Consider the following 25,425-nt stretch of genomic DNA (forward strand, 5'->3'; position numbering starts at 1 on the left):
TGTACAGTGCGTTTATTATGTTTTAACCCATTGGACAATTGTCCCATGGGACAATCCACGTATTTCATTGAAGCAGCCCCAGAACACTCTCCCAGGGAATCCATCACCACTCCATAGCTGCTCCTCCTGCTGCCAGGATGAGGCTCCGTGTCTCCTTTATCCAGACGCAGAGGCTGCAGGTGCTGCTGGCACCAGGGTGTGTGACTGGGGTGGGGGGCTGCCCACTATGTCCCTGATGGAGATGCCACTAGAGAGGTTCAATCTCTTACTCTGCAGGGACTGACAACCACTCTGCCTGTCCAACCCCAACTCATCAGGGCCATGGTCAGTGAATCACTAGGTGTGGAAGGACTGGGAAAACCTGGCCTTCAGAGTCTCCCAGGCTCCTCATGCAGGCAGGACCACCCACTGCACCCAGATTTGCAGCCCTGTGGGCAAGCAGTCCTGGCCTCAAGCAGGGACAGTATGGCTTCAAGGACGAGTGGGACACATCCCAGTCCTGGAATCCCTCAGCTGCTGTGAAGCCTCCTAGGACTTGGGACACATTTCTCAATCTGAGGATTGAAGGACGTGGTGTGTCAAGATATATATCACTTTTTGCACATATGCCACATTCAACCAAGTCCAATACCTATTCATTTCAATGCAGTACTCATGTGGAAGATCAGGATTGTGGTTACTTATCTTCCTTTTTTCCCCTTTTGTGACTGAGAATCAAATAATATAAACATAGTCAGTTTTTTTCTTTGTTTTACTTTTTCTAATTTTTTTTCTAATTAGTTACGCATGAGAATAGAATGCATTTTGACACATGACTCATAAATGGAGTATAGCCTCTCATTCTTTGGTTTGTATGTGATGTAGAATCATACTGGTCATGAAATCATAAGCCATAATTTCATTCTTCTTTAAAGCTGAGTAATATTTCATTGTGTGCACATGCCTCACGTTCTTATCCATTCATCTGTTGAACGGAACCTAGGTTTGTTAAATAGTTTATCTATTGTGAATTGATAAATATTGATAAACTTTGATGTGATTACATTACTGTAGTCTGCTGATATTAAGTGCTTTGAGTATAAACCTAAGAGTGGGATAGCTGGGTCAAATGGTGGTTTCATTCCCAGTTTTCTGAGGAATCTCAATAGCACTTTCTGTAATGTTTGCACCAATCTGCAAGGCCACGGGCAATGTATGACTGTACCTTTTCTCCCACAGCCTCATCAACATTTAATACTGCTTGTATTCTTGATAATTGTCATTCTGAATGGAGTGAGATAAAATATTAGAGTAGTTTTGACTTGCATTTTTATAACCACTAAAGGTGTTAAACATTTTTTCATATATTTGTTGGTTGATTGTATATCTTCTTAGTTAAGTATCTGTTCTGTTCCTTAGCCCATTTATTAATTGAGTTATTTGGTTTTTTTTTTTTTTTGGTGTTGAGTTTTTTGAGTTCTTTATATATTCTGGAAATTCTCTATCTGAGGTGCATGTGGTAAAGATTTCATCCCATTCTGTAGGCTCTATCTTCACATTATTGATTGTTTTCTTTACTGAGGAGACAGTTTAGTTTGAATATATCCCATTTATTGATTCTTGATTTTACTTCTTGTGCATTAGGAGTCTTGTTAAGGAAGTCAGTTCCTCGGCCAACATGGGACTACTTTTTCTTCTACTGGACCCAGGGTCTCTGTTCTAGTGCCTAAGTCTTCGATGTATTTCGAGTTGAATTTCAACCAGGGTGAGAGATAGGGGTTTCATTTTATTTTTCTACATATGGATTTCCAGTTTTCTCAGCATCATTTGTTGAAGAAACTATCTTTTCTCCAACGAATGTCACCTGTATGAAAGAAGATTCCTTCCTACACAGGATCTAGCCAATGCAAATGCAGACAAATTGGCAGAAGAATTTAAGAGGTTTGGAGTTACACCAAGGGTAAGAGTATGTGAAGCCACTCTAGACACTCCTCTTGTGGAGAAAGAAGGCAACCATGTGCTCAATTGGCCTTTTACTGATGTTGCACCACCCTCCAACAGATTTTTTTGGCTCTTAAGTCTTTGGAAAATTACCTTTCATGCAGCACCTGGTTGTTTCATTGCTGTCTGTGGCCCTGAAGGCCTTGGGAGGCTCCAGTGTGGGTTGCTCTAGCATTAGTTGAAGGGGCGCTGCGGCATGAAGATGCACCACAGTCCCTAAGACAAAAACAGTGTGGGGCTTTGAACAGCAAACAACTCTTGTATTTAGAGAAGCATCATCCAAAAAGGCAGCTGTGCTTCAAAGGTTCCAGGGGGCACAGGAACAACTCCTGCGTTCAGTAAGTCGTGGTGCCTGATGCTACTGCCTTGGAAATGGGACGTGTGATGGGACCTAATTGGGTGTAGATATTAGCTAGTGTGTTGGTGTGCTGGATGGGTCTGATGGAACTTCCATGGGAATACTGGAAAGGAGTTTCACCAGGCCACAAGGTAGACAGAATTACATCATCAATGATCTGGTGATGATCAACCTACGTAGACACTGAGCAAAAACCACTTTCTGTTTGGTAATTAAAATGCGTTATGCTTTGGGTGTGAGTTGTCCCCCAAAGCTCACGGGTGACAGTGCAGAAATGCTCACAGTGAAGTGATTAGATTGTGAGTGCTGTGGCCTAACAGTTGACCTAACAAATCCTGAGTTTTTAAAATACTTTTATTTTTATTTATTAATTTTTTAAATTCCTGATAGATATTTATTTTTATTATATGTGGTGTTGAGATTCGAACCCAGTGCCTCACACATGCCAGGCAAGTGCACTACCACTGAGCCATAACCCCAGACCTCCAAATCTTGATGATTTTGAGTGGATGATTTGAGAGGACTACGTATTTGGTGGTAACTGCCAGCAGGTGATGTGAGTCAGCAGGAAGGAGGTCGTGGGCGCACGCCCTTGTGGGTTACATTTTCTCCCTGGGAGCTTGCTCTGTCTCTCTGCATTCCTGCTGCCATGGGACAGGGTAGTTTTCCTCTGTCATGGGCTTTCACCATGATATTCTGCCTCCGCTCTGGCCCAAAGCAATGGTGCCAACTGATCATGGACTGAAACCTCTGATATTGTGAAAATATCTTTTCTTCTTCTACGATGGATGTTCTTGTTAGGGATTTGGGTCACAGTAACAACAACAACAAAAAAAGGGAGCACAATAAAAAAATTTATATCACTTTCTACAGAAAAAAACAATATCCTTTTATTTTAAAAATTCTATCAAAATAGGTTTCCATATGACACTGCATTTTTAAAAAAATTAATGTTAACCAGCCTGTGGGTTAGCAGACTATACAGACTTCATCAGAGCATTCATAGATGCTTAGAATATTTACAAGTGTTGTTCACTAGGTGGTAAAGTTCTGTTGCTATTTTTCCAGTACATATTCCACAGTAAAAGAAAGGGCATATGTTGGAATTCTTGTTTAAAAATTCTTAACAAATGGAAAGAAGCAAAATTTTCTGAAAAAAGGTTTTTCTTGAAATAGTTCTCTTAAACAATCAGGAATATAGAAATGCAAAATAAATGTAAAGAAGAATAAGAAGGTTTAAGTTCATATTATTCTAATTTTAAATTATTTAAAGTAACATTAAGGTAAATTTTTACATTCATTATAAAAATGTTGTCCCACCTTCTGCAAATGATTTCACTCTCATTGCTGTAATGGAAATTTCACTTATTTAAAAAAATATATGCATGGAAGAATAATATCTTGCTTGCTACCGATGCACAAATTCCAGCTGACCTCAGACTAGTCAGGCAAGATGACCTTTGAGAAACATCAGTCGCAGAGTCTGTTGGAGTCACTACTCAGTCTTGCAAACTGAACAATATTTTGACAAGAGAGCCAGGAACTCACTGAGTCTTCAAGACTGTGCCAAACAGCCTCCAATGATCTTCTCCACGAATGCTTGTGAAATATGCATGTGGAAGAGGTGTGCAGAAATTCTGGAATAACCAATATTGATTGATCAAAATAATTGATCAGAAGAAACACATGATTTGGGGCAATTCACATAGAACTTTGTTGGAAAGAATCTCTGCATTTTCCTTAGCAGGCAATTGGCCCTGTTCCTAGTCCCAGTTTCTGCAAGCAGTTTAGGAGCCAACCTGTGGCAGACTGGCTGGAAGTGTCCCTGGCCCAATGGAGCAGGCCATGTTTTCACACACTGGCCCTTTCCTAGAGGAGCTTCATCTTCTTTTTCTCTTTAGCAAGCCTCCTGGGGAAATCACACATGGGTGGGATGCACTGTCTACACGGTCCCCACAGTCTGGGCTGCTGGACAAATTCAGACACAAGAGGTGCAAGGCCTTCTTGGGTGGATCCCTCCCCACCTCGTTGTCACAAGGGCTGAGGCCAGGGCCAGAGCACAATAGGAATCCTGTCCCACTGAGGACGTGACTTCAGCTGGCAAGGCCAGACTGAAGCCTATGTGGAGCCCATTTGACCTGAATAATGGAGCTTGCTATATTCAGGGTTGGTGCCCTCTCCTGCAGCAGACCTCACAGGGGCTCCTGTCCCTGAGGCTATTGGTACTGTTGGAGGGGAAGTAGTTCTGCTGTAATCCTCTGAGTTAGAAGATAGAGAAGTTGGAGTCACAAGAACCAAATTATTGCTGTTAGGAGAACAAGTCTTTGACTTCATTGTTTTTAGGTTTTGGTTTTCTGGTTTGAATTCCCTGTTTTTTTCTTAGGAAGAGGTTGAGGCACTGCATGGAGTTTCTGATAGAGTCCACAGGCATTGCACGCAGGTTTGCCTTCAGCGTTTCTGCACCATAAGGTCATGATGGTGGTGTGCCAGTTGTCATGGGATAGTCCTAGCCACCAAGATGAAGGCGCGTGCTTCTGCTGCTTGATGCGGGGCACACTGAGGTCATTCAACTTAGTGTAGAGGCTGCAGGCTTTGCACAGGTAGGGGCCAGTTCCCTCCTACCACCAAGTAGTGTCTAGATGGAGCCACAGTTTATGCATTTGGTGCGCTCTCTGGCAGGTCCTCCAGTAGGTTTGCAGTGGGGCCCAGAGGCACTGCAAGCAAGGCTCAGGCTTGGCTGTTCAGACTGTGCAGCAGTAGAGTCTCCAAGGGTCCAGCTGTCCAGGCAGACATCAGTGGCAAACCTATGTAGGGACTCAAACTGAGTCCTTTTGAAAACTGCAATACAATTTAGTAGCTTGACTGACTGACAGCCTCGTTTCTTGAATAGCCTTGGCTCAGGCAAGTACAGCAGCTGAACTTGGCCAGTTTAGAGTCGTAATATTGTTGTAAGCAAGGAAAGGATTTTGTGCCTCACTTCAGTTCGTAAATACTGCCACATGGCACTGCACACATTAGTTCCATGGACATTTTGTGATTGTGAGGGCTTTCAGAGAATCCAGTCATTCCAGTTGTTGATTTTTGTATTTCTGCTTGCTCAGATAAATTCTATGGAATTGAACTTCTCTAAAGTTATTTTTTCCTTTGAATATCAAGTAAGAGCTTATTCATCTTAAGGATGAGGGTGTTATTAATGTTTATATTCTATTTTCATCATTAAAACATACAACTAGAGGTTCAGGGACTGCTGACCAGGGTTGGCTGTGCTTAAACTCTGAATTCATCTGTGGGCTGGGTACCCACGCTCTGGGTAGCTTCCTGGTTTGGGAAAATTTCCCCACTCAGTCCCATGCCCCTCTAGTAGTTAGGATCCAGCTCTCCAATAATGTCTCTGATGACCTTTGCAGCAGGGCAGGGACATACCCTCTTGCCGAGGAAGTGTGCAGACTTTGCAATCTCCTGGAGGGTTGGACAGCTGCGGTGGCATCTCTTAGTGTGAGAAGTCAGAGTACAAGAGCCTGGCCACAGTGATCTTTTCTGCCCAGTGGTGGACCTGGTCACCCAGGTAAGGAGCTGGCCTCCTCCTCTGCAGACTTTAGAGTCACTCTCATGGCTTTGGTGCCCAAGGATCCTGGAGGGCAGAAGCCAGAACTTGCCTCCCAAGGAAGCTGTGGACCCCTCCAGGCCTACAGGCCTGAACACTACCACTCATCCAGGCAGTGGCCTTTGTGGCTCCCAAAGCCTAGGGGCCCTCTCACCTCCACAGGCACAGATGAGCACTTGCTGCTGAGAACTGCAGGTAGGAAAGGATCTAACCAGCCCTGGAGATGAGCCTGTGCATGGAAGGAAGAGGCATCAGGATTGGAAACTGGTGCTTGGTGGGGAAGGGACACCCACTGGGTAGCACCTGAATTCTGTTCCTGTCCCCAACCCCATACCTCTCCATGCCCCATGCACCTGGCATAATGGCCACAGCAAGCAGCTTTGAGTACATCTCCTGGACAAAATGCAGGGCTCTCAAAGGGCATGGTGAGCTATTTCTACATTTCCCCTTGTTCATTCTGGGGTCCTGAGCAGACAGAAAGCTCCTTTTATTTTGAAAACCCAACTCCAGTGCCTAAATTCATGGCAACTTTGGCAAAAGCCACAAGCCGGATGTAGAAGACGGAACATGACCCTGTTGGAGAGCCCCATCCCATGTATGCTAGTCACCTGCATGACCAGGTGACACCCTCTTACCCAAACACTGTCCTCACTGGCCAAGTAATCTGCCCTCCAGGGGGGTGCAAACTGAACTCACCTGGACTAGGAGGTAGATGTCTCAGGGTCAAGAGGCTGGTGACCCCATCTAGTGCCCAAAGCCTGATCAGATATGGAGGGACAAGGAAGAGAACCAGTGGGACCAGACAGGGGAAGAATCGCAACTCCCCTGTCATGAACTGCCTGGCTATTGGTGGCAGGGCAGAGAGGGGTGGCCTAGTGAGAACCTGCACATGGAGGAGGCTGGTCCCTCCAAAGACATCTCCCAGACCTGCACCCCCATGCCCTACCATAGGAGGCTGAAGTGGTGGAGGGCAGGCTACCCTGAAAGCCTGAAAGATCTACAAGGGATTGTATTGTGAGCTGCAGTCCGTCTCTTTGCTGGTCTTGTCTGGACTTGGAGGGCTGCAGGTTGTTTCCTACCAAACCTCCAACCCCACTAGCTTCATCTGTCCAAGAGATTCATTAATGGCAATTACGCCTTTAAGCTGTGTATCTCCAAGGATGCAGGCTCCTGTCACAGTGAAAGGAAGGGTGGGTCCACTTAGCTGGCAGGATCCCAGTGGGCACTTGGTACATAGGATTGCTGTAGTGGGGATGGTACGAATGTGTTTGGGAAATCATGGGCTGGTGTGGCTAGAAGGGGCAGTGGGCTCCTCGAATCTAGCTGATACATTGTCAGTCCTGCTGGGTTGGGGGATAGTGGCCTGTTTGGGGGGACCACTGGCCCTGGTCTGAGGATCAAAGCACCTCTACCCTCCTATGCTAGTCATTTTTTGGCACTGTCAGGGAGTTCCATGTGTGATGGTTCATGAGTTGGATTGTATGTCCCTTAGTTTCAGGCTTTGGGTCACCCAAGGAGCCCAGTATCCCTTAAATAGGGGAAGTACCTGGGGTCAACCTTTATTTATCTGGGCATGGAGATGCTCTGCTGTTCTAACTTTTCAGATTTCAGGGAGAGGCAGCCACGGTTTCATAGCATTCTTTCTCCCACACACCCAGGACCTCCCCCACTGTTTCAGTTACCATTTCCTTGTGTCTGAAGACAAGTCACTATCAGGCTCTCTGTCTTCTCATATGGGCTGACCCCCTGGTACCAGAATCACCTTCCTCTCACACATTCCATTGCCTTGAAGGGAAGGGATTCATCTGTCACATTTGGATAGAAACCTGCCTGTGAACCTGGAGTTCTGGAGCCACAGAGGAGGAAAGAGATTGACCAGTGCTGTAGGAGGTGATTTTCACCACTGAGTAGTGCTACAAAGGCTGTGGAGAGGGAAGGTCAATGGCTTGTCTGAACACTGTCCTGGGGCACTTGATGGGAGGGTTCAAGGTGAAAGGCAGGGCTCCTGGGTAGCAACTGGTTCTCCTCCACGGGCTGGTGCTATGCTGGCAACTGGAGGGATAGACAGAGCACAAAGGATGATAAGTGACCTAACCACAGAGGTAGGATCTTGAGAGTCACAAGGGCCTCCTGGCTCATTGGCCATTCGCTTGTCTTAAACAGAGATGGAAAGCTACATTATCTTCCAGGTCCCAATCTATACATGTTCCCACATCCACCCCCCAGTAATGATGACCAGAAGTGACCTAGTGAGCCCAGGACACACAGTGCTTAGCCCAGATTCTCAGGCAGCACTGGACCATGCTGTTCGATGGGAGATTACATTCCATACCGTGGTGAAGATGAGGCTTTCCTCTAAAATATGTGGTTCAAATTTAAGAAATAAGGGAAAGGGACTTACAAATTATTAGTCAATCCAGGTGTGGTGGTGCATTCCTATAATCCCAGTAATTCAGGGGCTGAGGCAAGAAGTTGTTGAGTTCTAGGGTAGTATCCCAAAAGTAGTGAGACCCTGTCTTAGAATAAAAAGTAAAAGATTTTTGTAAAGCCCAATGGAAGAGCACCTTTGGCTCAATCTTCTGCACACACAAAACATGTTGTTATTCCAAATTTGCATAATGTCTAGCTCCACACGTTACCATGAACATATGTCACACCTTTCTTTGACATCTAATCAGAAAGCAAGATAGGTGCATAAAAAGAGTCAGAAAAACTAGAAACAATAAAATTTACATACATTTGCGGGGCAAGAGCAAGGCCATGGAGGCAAACACGTGAGTTTTTAGGAAGCCCCTTTAGCTAGCAATGAATATCTTAGCCAGGTTGAAGGTCAGGAAAATTGCCCAGCTCAGATCAAGCAGGTTACCATCAAACCAGAGTGTGGGTTTTGTGATGGTGTCAGGTCAGGCATACATGCAGATCTCCTCTATGCTCCACAGTGAGTGTTTTAGATGCACAGTGTTTAACCCTGGGCTTCAGTGTGGACCCCAGGACTTGAATGAGCACTTCAAAACCAGCTTTCCCTCCAGGCCCAGCAGTGCAGGTTTCAAGACCACTTCATGCCTGAGAGGGAAGCTGGCAAATGGGAAGTCTGGATATGATGTCCCATATCCAGCCCACCTGTGACAAAGTCCAAGCCTGTCCTGGAGACTCTAAACCCCTGCACTGCACTATAGGAAAGCCTAGCCAGCTGTTGAGTGATGTGCACAAGGGCATCTGGGTTGACATCATATCCACAAGACCAAGCATCCCATTGCTGCTATTCAGGGTGAAGGGTTGGTGAGTTCAAGCCCACAGCCTGGGCTGAGCTTCCTGGGTGGGTTACACTAATTGAATGTGTTATGTCACTTTGTTTGGATTGTATTTATACACACAAACTCAACATAGACAATGCAGTGAATGATTACTCCACTTAGGAGGAGTTAACTTAAGAGACTATAACATATATACAGTGAAAACTACTTTCGTCATATGCTCTTAACGTCCCATAATTGTGTTAACAAGTTCTTTCTGAATTCTTTCTAAGTTTTAGGTTCCCAAGGTCCACAGGCATGATTCCTGATCTTTTGGAAGTTTTCAGATATTTGTATGTCTGTTTATATTCCTTTCTCCCTTGTAGCATTTTCTTTTCTTGTATAGTCTAGTATTTTTCCTTAAAGTGATCTCTTTTAGTTACATTCAATTTACTGCTCTCCCAGAGCATTCTTTATAACTGCAGCTTAAGTTTTTAGGTTACACCTCAAACTTTACATAGTTTCTATGCTTCTTGATGGAAATCACCCCCTTAGTTAGGAAAACCACAGTATTTCTATATCCCTTATTACCTTATTGTCCTCTGATGTCTCCTAACATAACCACACTTTTATATATGAAAATTAGTTACTTCCTCCAAACTAAGACAAAAAAGATCTTTATTGTCTCCAGTCTCTGTCCCTGTCACCAAGGGAATTATGATAGAGTGCTTAAACACTGCAATTCTTTCAGACTTTTGTTTCCTAGAAGCATTACCCTCCCATTAGTCTGAAATTACTTGAAAGTAATGGCCATATTTATTTTGCTCATCACCAATTTATAGGTAGTACCATGCAGAGAATATACTCAATAAATACTTATGAATGAGTAATTACTCTTGACTTCACATTGCATATGGAGTTAGTGTTGTAACTACTACTCTAGTTGTATCCTCACATTTTATCATAATCATCCTATTCCAGAAATGATATATATATATATATGATATATATATATATATCATATGATATATATATATATATATATATATATATATATATATATTCAAGAAAGACTTTTGGTAATTGTTAAAACAAAACATAAAATAGAATTTGAACAGTGAAGAATGTTAACATTTCCCTCACACTTTCAAATGGAAGAGAAAGAAATTACCATAAAAATAAACATAACTTTGACAAATTTTATTATAGCAATCTAAAAATATTATTTCCTTATACATTTAGATCAAAATCATAGGGAAGCACCCAAATATATAGTATGAAGTAAACTAAAATGAAATTGACAATGCACAATTAATTCCTAAGTATTGATTTGACAGATGAACTGATGAAATCTTATTATTAATCTGTTTTTTATTCAGTTTAGTAGTATTATCTTAAGTTTATTGAGCAGTTATTCTTGTTGTCAGACTGGAATTAAAGAGATGAAGCTAATAAGATGTAAGATCTATGAATTAGTTTATAAAACACACCCATATTTTATTAAAAGTGAAGAATGTTAACTTTTCTCATTTGCAAGTTCTACTTTAGTTCCCCAGAAATTAAAAAAAAAATCATAAAGGGAATAAATGACTCATGGCCAAAACATGTAATAAAAATTGTGATCATTCTTTCAAGAATTCTTTTTCTTGACACATGAATTTTTCATGTGGTAGTACTCTTTTTGTGCACTTTACAGTGGAATGGAATTTGAGCATGAGTATCTTTTCTTCTATTCCGCAGTGACCAGAAGTCTCTTCAGAAGACAATGAATGAGATGGAGGGTCTCACTGAGACAATAAAACTACCGTTCCTCCTTTGGTTGAAGCTAATGCAAAAAATAAACAGTGTGGACCAGTCCGCATGCCAGTGTGTCTGATTTTCTTTTCCCCTTCCTCCACTTGGGTGGTCTCCATATGGAACACCTCTCCACCTTGAAGGCTTTGTTTCTTTGGGGAAGTTTGAGTTTCCTGATGGGCCAGTCCAGGTGGTGACTTGGGTCCTATGGCCAAGGAGGTGGGGCCTGCAAATGGGAAGGAGTAGAAAAATCAGAGTAAGAAAGACACTTCCAGGGAAAAGAACATTGGTTCATAGTATTCTCTATTGGGTGCTTCCATCTTGCCCTCTGTCGGAGCCAGCGGCTCAGATATATTTATTCATAGTTCAAAGCTAGTTGAGGGCAAGTATCAACAAATATTCAACAAGCCTTAGCCTAATTCGCCAATGGTTAGCTGAGTCAAGAACCTCATTCCCTTGGTGCTGCAGTGCTCTGCTTTCGACCTGTGATGGGCTGAGTTCTCTGCTGCTTGGTACTGACCCTGAATACTGATCCTCCCCACAAGGTCAACTGCTATATTTGATGACAAATACGCCACCTGAGGATCACAAGGCCAGACCCAATGTGACTACTCATGTCCCACATGTTAGAAAGGTCTTCCTTTAATTGAGATTAAATTTAATCTTTTTGAGAAATAGAAAGCTGCTCTACTCCAGCTTCTTCAATATAGAGAATGTGAAGCAAAGCAAAGCATAGTGTACAGAGTCATGGAAACGGGCACCTCAGGGTTCTCATGAGGACACACATCATGGAACAGTTTTATGATCAACGTCATGGTGCTATCAAACTCTTGACAACTTACGTAACTTCATTGCTGCCCTGTTTCTGGCCTGCTCACATTTCCTCCTGTAAAGCCCAATTGTGTTTTTCTATGTAAACACAATCTGCAGTCATTGTTACATCAGTTCCAATCCATTGTTATTTACTCTTTATAGTAATTTTAGATATTTTTTACTCTGCAGGATTTTCAAACTTTAGAAATACTGTTAAGAGAATTCCATATGGGAATTCTTTCCTAATTGATCTAATCAATCTTGTTGAAGTAATCTTGCTGAGCAAACAGCTTTTACAGATTTTTAACACATCATTAATGAGGGAGACAGGTCTATATTATAATAGTTAAAAGATTCATCTATACATGTGAAATATTGAAGTGTGTTTGCAAATGAATGCCAAACTTTTCTTCCTAGTGGGGGAGGGAAGACCACTGAAACTGCCTGGACAAACTTTATTTCCTGTCTCTCCATGAGAGTTCTTTGGAATGTCTAGGAGGAGTCACAGACTTTTCACATTTTGCCACATGTACTTTATCTTGCCTCTTTCCCTAATTCAACCTTTCTGAACAGTTTGAGAAGAGTATTTGTGTCTCCTACCCCTGTGCACTTAATGCCTTTACTGTGCTGTGAATTGTCCAGGACAGCACATTCTCTCCCATAACCCTGGAAAATTCCTACATTCAGGAAACTAACATTGACACAATACTTTCCTCTAGTCTATAGCCCAGTTTCTTAGTTGTCCTGTTGTCATCCTCCATGCTTGATTTAAGTCCAGGCTCCCACAGTTCATACACTTATCACATCTCTTTAGTCTCCTTTATAGTTTCAGAAAATTTTCAAGTTTGCCCACTTCTGAAACTTAGAGACAAAGACTGTGGCATTTCTGTGTATGTGTGTGTGTGAGTGTGTGTGTGTGTGTGTGTGTGTGCACGTACACATATGCACTGCTTCATTGGTGATTATGTCTTCAGCTATTATGTGAAAAGCCAACAAATCGCAAATATGTGGCACCAGGCCTACAATATAGAAATAGCTGTCGACGTGTCTGCCCTGCTTACCAAATTGAGTCAGTGTAAGAACTTGGCAGGCAGGAGGTGACTAGAACTTGACAGCCTTCGAAGGAGGGGTCGTATCCATGGGCTCTTCACTGGCAGCCTGGGAGGTTGGTGGTGCTGATGCCCTCTGTGCCAGGGTGGAGGCCGGTGAGTGGTCCTGCACTGGCAGCGTGGTAACCGTGGGGGCATTGGGAAGAGAGGCTCTTTGCTGTCCAGCAGGGTGCCTAGAAGCAGGCTGAGGGGCGGGTGGTGGGACAATGGAATGGGACAGATTGGGGTTGGGTTGGGAGAACTGAAGGGTTGGGGGGCTGGGGAGGACTGGTCCCTTTGCTGGCTGCCTGTGCTGCCTATGGCCATGGACATTGCTGTCACTGGATGCAGGAGAGGACAAAATGACCGCCATGGAAGGGGGAGTGGTGTCCATGGCCATGTCCTCAGGCAGCACAGCGGGATTCTGGGGAAGGTGAGCCGATGACATGGCTATTAGGGTGGGAGGGACACTCCTAGTGGAGTGCTGGCCCTGGGTATTGGGGTTTGGGGTGGAAGGGACAGGAGTGGGTCTTGGGAAGGAATGAGGAGGAGGAGGAAGAGGAGCAGCAGGGCTGGGGAGGACTGGTCCCTTTGCTGGCTGCCTGTGCTGCCTATGGCCATGGACATTGCTGCCACTGGATGCAGGAGAGGACAAAATGACCGCCATGGAAGGGGGAGTGGTGTCCATGGCCGTGTCCTCAGGCAGCACAGCGGGATTCTGGGGAAGGTGAGCCGATGACATGGCTATTAGGGTGGGAGGGACACTCCTAGTGGAGTGCTGGCCCTGGGTATTGGGGTTTGGGGTGGAAGGGACAGGAGTGGGTCTTGGGAAGGAATGAGGAGGAGGAGGAAATGGAGCAGCAGGAGGAGCAGCCAAAGGAGAGGGAACACTAGGAGGAGGAGCAGGAAGAAGAGGAGGAGGAGGAGGAATAGGAGCAGGAGGAAGTGGAAATGGAGAAGGGGGAGAGGGAAAAGGAGGAGGAGGAGGAGGAGGAGGAGGAGCAGGAGGAGGAGGAGGAGCAGGAGGAGCAGGAGGAAAAGGAGAAGGGGAATGAGGAGGAAGAGAGGGAGTAGGACTAGGAGAAGGAGCAGGGGGAGGAGGAGGAGGGGGAGGAGGAGGGGGAGGAGGAGCAGGAGAAAAAAGTGAAGGAAGAGGAGAAGGAAATGGAAGAGGAGGAGGAGGAGGACAAGGAGAAGGAGGGGGAGGGGGAGGAAGAGGAAAAGGAGAAGGAGGAGGAGGAGGAGGAGGATCTATGCACATGGGGGTTGGGGATTCCATTCTGGAAGAGGTAGGATTGGAGGGGAAAGGGACCTGGGTAGGAGGTGTGGGAAGGTGAAACACATTCGGGGTAATTCCAACATGGGGACTGGGGCTAATGGGAGAAGGAGGTTTCCTGGGAAGAGGCAGTGGAATATTAGATGAGGGGGAAGGTGGAGGGATGGGTAGGTTCAGGGGCCCAGCAGGCTCGAGTTCCATTGGAATGGGGGAGGGGTCAGTGGGTGGGGGGAGGGGGGCCTGCATTCCAGGTAGGGCCTGCAGGTGGGGAGGATGAATGGACAGTGGTGGTGCAGTCCTCCAGAGCCTCTCTTCCGCCCTGGGCGACCTGTGTCTCAGGCTTCACGCGGTTACTTCTGGCACTCTGAACCCTCCTCAGGGTGCCTTTTGAACGTAAAAGTGGCCGCTTTGCAGGTGAGGGCAGCCCATCCTGATGCCAGGCAATCAGTGATGGCAGGGCCACTGGCATGAGCAGCTTTCTTTTATGCGGCCTCCTGGAAGCAGCAGTTAGTGAGGGCCAACCCTGGGATAGAGCACAGGTGGGCTTCAGGCCCTGCTCTCCCTGGATGGATGGGGAGGCAGACAGGCAGATCCACTTCTTGGGCGACACAGGGGGCCTCTGGAGAACACTATTTCTCTCTGGGGGCCAAGAACTGGCCTCCAGGGCACTGAGGTCTCCCCGAGTGACCTCCTCCGTCTTCTTCTCCTCCTCGTCCTTCTCCTCCTCCTTCAGCTTCTCCTCCTCCTTCAGCTTCTCCTCCTCCTTCAGCTTCTCCTCCTCCTCCTCCTCCTCTTCCTCCTCCTCCTCCTCCTCCTTCTCCTCTTCCTCCTCCTCCTCCTCCTCCTCCTTCTCCTCCTTCCTCCTCCTCCTCCTCCTCCTCCTCCTCCTCCTCCTTCTCCTCCTCCTCCTCCTTCTCCTCTTCCTTCTCCTCCTCCTCCTCCTGCTCCTTCTCCTGATGGGTCTTGCTATTTTCTGGATGTTCCTGGGCCCTGAGCTCAGCTTCCTTAGCCGCACCAAGAGGGCAGCGAGCAGCTGTCATGGGCCCCTCAGCTTGGTGGATGAGCTGAGGAACTGGAGGCAGGAGGAGTGGCCAGCGCCCAGGAGGGGGGACCCTTACTGCTGTCCAGGGGCCGAACATCCGGGAGTTGTTCCTCGATAGCACCGGCTTTTTGGGGAACGGCCCCCAGGACGCGGGCAGCAGGATCCCCCGACAGAGGAGCGGGCCTCTGTCCCTGCCAGCAGCAGGAGGCCCCCGAGGTGGAGGTCGGGGATCCTGGAGGAAGCGCCTGCTGGCAGGGCTGGGGGGAGCGGCAGGTGCAGCCGGGTGGGCCCTGTGAGGAGAGGGAGCCTCCCGGGCGAGGCGCAGGGGAGTTTGACGGGCCACCAGGGCCCTGCGGCGCAGCCTGCGACCGCACTTGGTGAGAAGACTGCCCATGGAGGGCACGGGGGCTCGTCACCAGGCACAAGTCCACACTAGTCCAACGCTGGTCAGCACAGAGCAGCTTGGCTGAGAAGCCAGCTCCTCCTTGGACCAAAGGCTGAACTGGAGTTTAGCCTTTGTGACGTGTGGATGGAACCTGTGACGCAGAAAGGACTTGGGCCAAGGCGGTTGGTCAAAGGAAGGCTCCAGGGTGAAGAGACCCCCACCCCCACTTGGTCTGAGCTCAGGCTCCTCCTGACTCTGCGCTGCTTCTTCTCCCACACCCACCGCACAGTTATTCTCACCCTCCAGAGGGTCATTCTCAGGCTGCTTTCCTCTGGGTTACTTAGGCAGTCATTCCACTTGGCTCCAAAAATCTCTCCAGGGTTCTACTGGACATGACTGTACCCATCCAGAGTCGATTAGTTTTATATGACAGTAGATGGTATTTGGATACATCATACATAAATGGAGTATAACTTCTCATTCTTCCAGCTGTACGTGTTGTAGAATTACACTGGTCGTGTAATCATATATGCACATAAGCTCATAATGTCTGATTCACTCTACTATCCCTCCTACTCCCATGCCACCTCCCCTCCCTTTGTCTAATCCAAAGCCCTTCTATTCTTCCTTAGGCACCCTCCCCCGTTTTTGTGAATTAGCATCCACAAATCACAGAAAACATTCAGCCTCTGGTTCTTTGGGATTAGCTTATTTTGCCAATGTCATAACTTTGTTCTTTTTTATGACTGAGTAATAGTCCATCGTGTATATATACCACATTTTCTTTTCCATTTCATCTGCTAAAGGGCACCTAGGTTGCTTCCCTAGTTTAGCTATTGTGAGTTGAGCTGCTATAAACATTAATGTGGCTGTGTCACATTAAGTCATTCAGGCACAACTCGAGGAGTGGGATAGGTGTGTTTCATTTTGCAATTGATGGTTTTGTGTTTGCTTTTCTCTCCTGGTCACTCCATATCCAAACATAAAGCAAGTCCAACATCCTTGTGTTTTCTAATTAAGAAACCGTGGAAAAGGCACAATTCTGACTTTGACACTCACATTGGCTGCTTCCACTGTGGACCAGTGTAGGGACATGCTCTTCCAGGTGCCCCATGGTGCATGGTAGTCTGCTGTCCCTGCTGCCTATTGCATCACTGTGACCACACCCAGCTGTGACCTCTGCTGGACCCTGCACTGCAAAGACCCATATTGCTTCCACCTTGGGATCAGGAAATGGAGAAGGCAGGCTAAGGATCAGAGGGCACACACCCCATTCCCTCTGGAAAGGCGGGAAACAAAGGGACAGGTGTCTGTTTGTCACTGCCACAACATGCTCCCCATCTTCTCCTGTGGGTTACAGTGGTCCACATGCTGGACTTACAGTGGCCACACCCTGTCACACAGCCAGGTAGCCAGCTGCTCTCATCCTGTGGAACCATGACAGGGCTTAGATGTGGCAGCTGCCACCACCCTGCATCCTTGCTGGGACACTTGTCCACACCTTTGGGACTATTGGAAGTAAGATTATCTGTGGAAACCATGTCCCACCCCACCACCCAATGCTGCTTCTGTCACCCCCTCCTTCGGTCCCTGCAGGTGTCTTGGTTGCCCAGAAGACTCTGCTTGACCACTGCAACAGTGCAAAATGGGGTCCAGCAGGCAGGCAACTGACTATGTGCACAGACCCACCCTCCTGTCATGGACCACACAATTCCTCCTGCGCTCATTGGGCCATTCTGACACCGCTGTTCCATGTACTGCCCACCCTGTGATCCAGAATAGGCCCTGGTAAAGCCTCTGGCAGATGGATTTTAAATGTTTTATGTTCTTTTTACTTATACATGCCAGTGGAATGCATTTTGACACATTATAGGTACATGGAGTCTAACTCCCCATATTTTGGCTGTACATGATGAGGATTTACACTGGCCATGAATCCATACGTGAACATAGGAAAGTGACATCTGGTTCATTCTACTGTGTTTCCTTTTCTCATTTCTTTTCCCTTCCCTTCATTCCCGTTTATCTTATCCAATGAAGTCTATTCTTCCCTCCCCACCCCTTTATTGTGCATTGGCATCCACATATCAGAGAACATTTAATCTTTGTTTTTTGGGATTGGCTTATTTCATTTAGCATGATAGTCTCCATCTCCAGTTCCATCTGCTTACCAGCAAATGTCATAATTTCATCCATGGGACAATTGTCCAATGGGTTAAAACATAATAAATGCACTGTACAATTCAAAGGCAGCATCTCCATCTCGCCACTCCTCCTGCCCATTGTGGAGTCCTGTCAAGTCCCCACTGTTCTTTCTCAATATTTTATGATCACTTGGCTTCCTTGTATCTCCGTGTGCTTCTAGAGAGCTTTAAAATTCTTTTTTTTTTGTAGTTTGCTGATTTATTTTTAAATTAAGTAATTAATTTTAATTAGGTGTATATGACAGCAGAATGCATTGTGATTTACCGTACACAATTGCAGCACAACTTTTCATTTTTCTGGTTGTACACGATGCACCATTTGTGCATTCATACATGGACCTAGGGTAATGATGTCCATCTCATCCCACCATCTTTCCTGCCTCCATTTCCCCCTTCCCACTACTCCTCCCTCCTTTGCCCCATCAAAGTTCCTCCATCCCCCTTCTCCAATTATGGATCAGCATCCACTTATCAGAGAGAACATTCAGCCTTTGATTTGAAATAGCTGCAGAGTCCTGCGCTTTCCTTGGCGGCTTGGCGGCCGAGTGGCCGATCAGCCAGCAGGGGCGCACTGTCCGCCGCGCTCCATCCCAGCGCCCGCTTCCGCTAACGGAAGCCTGACGGCTGGAGGCTGCGGGATGGCGGTGCCGCTCAGGTCCCGCTCTGGTCGCTACCTGCGCTGCCCGGGCGCGGCATCCACTGGCCCGGCCTCACGCTCCGCCCGTCGCCGGCAGGTGTGCAAAGCCGGACCGGCCGAGGCGGCCATTTCCGCGGCCTGAGACCCGCGGCCCGCGGCAGCTGAACCAGAACTTCGGGCGCCTCTTTCCCGCTAGGACGCTGCCTGCCCCGCGCGCCAGGGCGGCCGGCGGGCAGGTGTCCTCCGGGAGGAGCCTCTGGGACCCGCAGCGTGGATGGCGCGCAGCAACCCGTGTCTCTCTTACCTCTATCCCTGTGGTGCCTGCTGATGGGGACTGGGTGCCGCCTGGGGCCCCTGGAGCTGGGGAGGGGCGGCGGTTGAGCGCCTGAGGGAACCCGCACCCACCTGTCCGCCGGCGCGGGGTGGGGGCCAGGTGAGTGGTCAGTGAGCATGCGTGGGCTTCAGGTGGTGCAGAGGGAACACCGCGGGCTGTGCCAGTTGTGCCTCCAGGCAGGAGCACCAGAGGATGAACCACAGGTCTTGCTTGGCTGCCTCCTAGCTTTCCCTGAGGATGACCGCTCACTCTGAAAGCTCCTTTTTCCACTGCTTCCTTTTGTACCTGGGCAAACACTTTTGTCATGAGCCATGCTCTGTGATTTTGTGTTTCTAAGTTTGATTATTCACTTTCTATAGATCAATTATGAATCTCTCCAATTAGGACTTTAATGTTTTTCTCAAAACTCAGTTTTTGTTTTTGACCTACAAGCAACCAAAAACTTAGCCTTTAATGCATGCCTTTTTCTTCATGAATTCAGCTAAGAAATATGTATGGAACACCACTGTGTGCATTGTGCTGGGCACTGTACTGGACACCCTCCATGCATATTTGATTAAGGCCTAGGCTTTTGCATCACATGTCCTTTCAGTTTGGTGGAAAAGAGAAGAGAATCAATTGCTCATTATCTTTCTTGCTTGGCATGATCTCAGCCAATACTCTCAAATTTCACTTTTGTTCAAGGATTCTGATTCTTGCAAGAACATTTTACTTTCTTTGGGGAGTTCATTTAGTATCTGAAATTTTGTGTGTATTTTATGCTGCCTTTCTATAATATGCCTTTACTGGCTTTTTAAAGTGCACATATGTAACTTTTCTGGAGACAAAAATGAGGCCTTTACCTATAATGGGGTCCTGTTTGGTTTTTAACACAGTATGCAGTGTGGTTACTGCTGAAGCTGAAAACCTGGTATTCTTTCTCGGTAGTGGTAATGTTTTTCTGGCAATTGCCATACTAGGCCTTTCACATTCTTGGAGTATATTGGAACTTTATGAATATAGAAATGTTTAACAGGCTTCTGACTTTATCCCATGTAACACTTGAATTGAGAGTCTCTTGTTTTCTTTGTATATACTCATACCCCAAATTCACAACTTAATTTTGAAGTTTATCTTTCATTTGATGAACTTTTCCCCCTCACAAAGATTCCAAGTTTTTCTGGACTCATGAAGCCGATGATACATAAACAACTGTAAAGAGAACCACAAACTGAATGTGTTTCTTTGCTATCTTCATCTAGACACAGTTATGTCTGTCTCTATCCTACCCCACCTTGGCCTTATGATAAAAATTCATAACCCAGCAGAATTACAAAGTGTTAAGTCCACAAATAATTGCCAAGTCCTGTTCAAAGTCATTCTTTCTCACCTGCCTTTACCTGTGCTTTGATTTTGAATAGCTTGTGCTGTTTTGGAGCCTTCGTTTCTTAAAAGTTAAAATGGACTGGTAGAGAATAAATACAGCACAGGAGGAGTGATTTCAGTGACTTAGTCACAAACCAACACAAAATATTTTAATGAATGAATGGGATTCAATTGTCATTTTGTAAATGATCATCTTTCTTCCTTTTCTGGTAGGGTTTTTAGACCCTGAGGAGGAATTGGAGCTGATCCACACTATGGGAATGGAAACCACCGAACCTGAGCCAGACAGTGCAGTGCAGCCTGCCTCTTGTTCTGATGACCTTTGATGCCAAATGAGACTCTGAGAAGATCACTCCATTGAAGACTGTTCTAAGAAAAAAGCAGGATCAGAAGAGATTGGGAACTCAAAGAGGTCTTGAGACCAATGTTAAACACTTTGCTAGAATCTGGATCAGTTCATGGGGATTTTAGATCTAGAGACGAGAGTGGTGATGAGAGCAGTTTAGTTTCCATGAACCTATGGAAATGAAACCTCTGGAAATTAATCCATCATGTCCAACAGAAGAAAATGATGTATCTGTCCTGATTCCTGTGGGGGACCAACTACCAGAAGCCGTCTTTCCACTGATGTTCCAGAAAAACGGTTCCAATCCAAATCACAGCTTTCCACCAGAAACCACGGGTGAGACAGTGGTCCATTCGACCGCAGGGCACTTCCAGACTGAACTTTTTAAAAAATTTATTTATTTGTTCTAATTAGTCATACATGACAGCAGAATTCATTTTGATTCATAGTACACAAATGGAGCACAACTTTTTATTTCTCTGGTTGTACACAAAGTAGAGTCACATCATTCGTGTCTTCCCATATGTATCTAGGGTAATGATGTCCATCTCATTCCACCATCTTTCCTACCCCCATGGCCCTCCCTTTCCATCCCTCCCCTTTGCCCTATCCAAAGTTCATCCATTCCTCCCTTGCCCCTCCCCCATCATGGATCAGTATCTACTTATCAGAGAAAACATTCACATTCAGTTTCAAGTGATATTCCTACTAGCCCGACTGCATATACATTGTAATGGATTGATTATATTCCAGGGATTTTCAAGACAACAGATTTGGACATTTGGACATCAGTGATAAATTGAGTACTGAGCTCTTCCAGGACAAAAGTGAGGAGGCTTCCCTTGACCTAGTGTTTGAGCTGGTAAGTCAGCTACAGTGTCACACTCACAAAGAGAATGGAATTGAAATTTGCATGGAGTTTCTGCAAGGCACTTGTATTTATGGCAGGAATTATTATTCATGCTTAGAGCACTGTATATTGTTTTTCCTATTTCAAGAAAATTTACCATTTGTTAAAGAAACCAACTTCCCATTTAAAATTGTCTGTTAACTATGAAAGCTGTATACTTGAGTCATTTGTATATCTCTTCATACTGTAGTGGTCTTTCCTTTGTTATTGACTGATACAGTACCCTGATTACAAGGTTATTTTGTACTTGTCTTAATACATTAGTATAATAACAACTGCTTAAAAATAAACTAAAATAAAAGTACCATGTGAAATTGATGATTACTGTAATCAAGCTAATTAACATATCCACCCACTCACATATGTGTGTGTGTGTCTGTGTGTGTTTGTGTTTGTGTGCGTGTGTAGTGAGAACACTTTCAGCAGAACAATCAAAAAATTTTTTTTAGTTGTAGTTGGACACAATACCTTTCTTTTATTTATTTTTGTGTGGTGCTAAGGATTGAACCCAGGACCTCACATGTGCCAAGCAAGTGTTCTGCAACTGAGCCATAACCCCAGCTCACAGAGCAGCAAATTTAAGCATACAACAGAGTGTTATTCACTGTGGGGACCCAGTTGTAGGACAGATGTCCAGAATTGGCTCATGCTGCATCACTGAAGTTTTGTACTCTTTGGGTAACAGCTCCTGTTTTCCTAAACCCCGAGCTCCTGGGAACCACCATCCTGCTCTCTGCTTTTACAGAGCAACTGGTTTTGATTCACACTTCATTGAGGTCATAGAGCACGACCTTCTACATTTGCTTTTTTCACTTAGAATAATGTCTCCTAAAGCTCATTAGGGTTTCAAATCACAAGATTTCCTGCATTTTGAAGGCAGAATATTGTTCTGGGTGTCAAGTGGTTGACATGTTTCTGTATGTGGACCTAATCTTAAAACACCAGTTAAGAAAATTAATGAGATTTTTTTCAGAAGTGATTTATGAAACATTACTTTTATTTGTTTTAGTACCAGGAATTGAACTCATGGGGGGTTAACACTGAGCCATATCCCCAGCGCTTTTTGTTTGTTTGTTTGTTTGTTTGTTTGTTTTCAAATTTTGAGACAGAGTCTTGTAAAGTTGTTTAGGGCCTTGCTAAATTGCTGAGACTGGATTTGAACTTGCAATTCTCCTGCTTCAACCTCCCAAGCTCTGGAAAGTAGTATAGAAATCCCTCAGAAATCTTGCAATGAAACAAGCATTTGAACTAGTTATCCCACTCTTTGGCATATACCCAAAGTACTTAAAATGGGCATACCATAAGGATGCACCCACATCAATATTTTTTGCACCTTAATTCACAATAGCTAAGCTCTGGAACCAACCTAGGTGGCATTCAACAGATGAATGGAAAAAAATACACACACATACACACAGGAATATTTCTCAGCCATAAAGGATGAAATTATGACATTTGCTGGTAAGCAGATGGAACTGGAGATGGAGACTATCATGCTAAATGAAATAAGCCAATCCCCAAAAAACAAAGATTGAATGTTCTCTGATATGTGGGTGCCAATGCACAATAAAGGGGTGGGGAGGGAAGAATAGACTTCATTGGATAAGACAAACGGGAATGAAGGGAAGGGAAAAGGGATGAGAAAAGGAAAGATAGTAGGATGAACCAGATGTAACTTTCCTATGTTCACGTATGGATTCATGGCCAGTGTAAATCCTCATCATGTACAGCCAAAATATGGGGAGTTATACTCCATGTACCTATAATGTGTCAAAATGCATTCCACTGGCATGTATAAGTAAAAAGAACATAAAACATTTAAAATCCATCTGCAGAGGCTTTACCAGGGCCTATTCTGGATCACAGGGTGGGCAGTACATGGAACAGCGGTGTCAGAATGGCCCAATGAGCGCAGGAGGAATTGTGTGGTCCATGACAGGAGGGTGGGTCTGTGCACATAGTCAGTTGCCTGCCTGCTGGACCCCATTTTGCACTGTTGCAGTGGTCAAGCAGAGTCTTCTGGGCAACCAAGACACCTGCAGGGACCGAAGGAGGGGGTGACAGAAGCAGCATTGGGTGGTGGGGTGGGACATGGTTTCCACAGATAATCTTACTTCAATAGTCCCAAAGGTGTGGACAAGTGTCCCAGCAAGGATGGGTGGTGGCAGCTGCCACATCTAAGCCCTGTCAAGGTTCCACAGGATGATAGCAGCTGGCTACCTGGTTGTGTGACAGGGTGTTGGCCACTGTAAGTCCAGCATGTGGACCACTGTACCCCACAGGAGAAGATGGGGAGCGTGTTGTGGCAGTGACAAACAGACACCTGTCCCTTTGTTTCCTGCCTTTCCAGAGGGAATGGGGTGTGTGCCCTCTGATCCTTAGCCTGCCTTCTCCATTTCCTGATCCCAAGGTGGAAGCAATATGGGTCTTTGCAGTGCAGGGTCCAGCAGAGGTCACAGCTGGGTGTGGTCACAGTGATGCAATAGGCAGCAGGGACAGCAGACTACCATGCACCATGGGGCACCTAGAAGAGCATGTCCCTACACTGGTCCACAGTGGAAGCAGCCAATGTGAGTGTCAAAGTCAGAATTGTGCCTTTTCCACTGTTTCTTAATTAGAAAACACAAGGATGTTGGACGTGCTTTATGTTTGGATATGGAGTGACCAGGAGAGAAAAGCAAACACAAAACCATCAATTGCAAAATGAAACACACCTATCCCACTCCTCGAGTTGTGCCTGAATGACTTAATGTGACACAGCCACATTAATGTTTATAGCAGCTCAACTCACAATAGCTAAACTAGGGAAGCAACCTAGGTGGTGCCCTTTAGCAGATGAAATGGAAAAGAAAATGTGGTATATATACACGATGGACTATTACTCAGTCATAAAAAAGAACAAAGTTATGACATTGGCAAAATAAGCTAATCCCAAAGAACCAGAGGCTGAATGTTTTCTGTGATTTGTGGATGCTAATTCACAAAAACGGGGGAGGGTGCCTAAGGAAGAATAGAAGGGCTTTGGATTAGACAAAGGGAGGGGAGGTGGCATGGGAGTAGGAGGGATAGTAGAGTGAATCAGACATTATGAGCTTATGTGCATATATGATTACACGACCAGTGTAATTCTACAACACGTACAGCTGGAAGAATGAGAAGTTATACTCCATTTATGTATGATGTATCCAAATACCATCTACTGTCATATAAAACTAATCGACTCTGGATGGGTACAGTCATGTCCAGTAGAACCCTGGAGAGATTTTTGGAGCCAAGTGGAATGACTGCCTAAGTAACCCAGAGGAAAGCAGCCTGAGAATGACCCTCTGGGTGAGAATAACTGTGCGGTGGGTGTGGGAGAAGAAGCAGCGCAGAGTCAGGAGGAGCCTGAGCTCAGACCAAGTGGGGGTGGGGGTCTCTTCACCCTGGAGCCTTCCTTTGACCAACCGCCTTGGCCCAAGTCCTTTCTGCGTCACAGGTTCCATCCACACGTCACAAAGGCTAAACTCCAGTTCAGCCTTTGGTCCAAGGAGGAGCTGGCTTCTCAGCCAAGCTGCTCTGTGCTGACCAGCGTTGGACTAGTGTGGATTTGTGCCTGGTGACGAGCCCCCGTGCCCTCCATGGGCAGTCTTCTCACCAAGTGCGGTCGCAGGCTGCGCCGCAGGGCCCTGGTGGCCCGTCAAACTCCCCTGCGCCTCGCCCGGGAGGCTCCCTCTCCTCACAGGGCCCACCCGGCTGCACCTGCCGCTCCCCCCAGCCCTGCCAGCAGGCGCTTCCTCCAGGATCCCCGACCTCCACCTCGGGGGCCTCCTGCTGCTGGCAGGGACAGAGGCCCGCTCCTCTGTCGGGGGATCCTGCTGCCTGCGCCCTGGGGGCCGTTCCCCAAAAAGCCGGTGCTATCGAGGAACAACTCCCGGATGTTCGGCCCCTGGACAGCAGTAAGGGTCCCCCCTCCTGGGCGCTGGCCACTCCTCCTGCCTCCAGTTCCTCAGCTCATCCACCAAGCTGAGGGGCCCATGACAGCTGCTCGCTGCCCTCTTGGTGCGGCTAAGGGAA

The 25,425-nt window shown here is 46.1% G+C and overlaps 1 long non-coding RNA gene across 1 annotated transcript; it reads left to right on the top strand.

Annotated features, from left to right (window-relative positions):
• Nucleotides 1-18,394: 18,394 nt before the first annotated feature.
• LOC144370467 (uncharacterized) lies at nucleotides 18,395-21,687 on the top strand. Its single transcript, XR_013430446.1, has 2 exons — nucleotides 18,395-18,847; nucleotides 20,327-21,687. It is a non-coding gene; the product is annotated as an uncharacterized LOC144370467 (long non-coding RNA).
• Nucleotides 21,688-25,425: the final 3,738 nt, after the last annotated feature.

Source organism: Ictidomys tridecemlineatus, chromosome 14, assembly GCF_052094955.1.
Source record: "Ictidomys tridecemlineatus isolate mIctTri1 chromosome 14, mIctTri1.hap1, whole genome shotgun sequence".
Taxonomy (NCBI): domain Eukaryota; kingdom Metazoa; phylum Chordata; class Mammalia; order Rodentia; family Sciuridae; genus Ictidomys; species Ictidomys tridecemlineatus.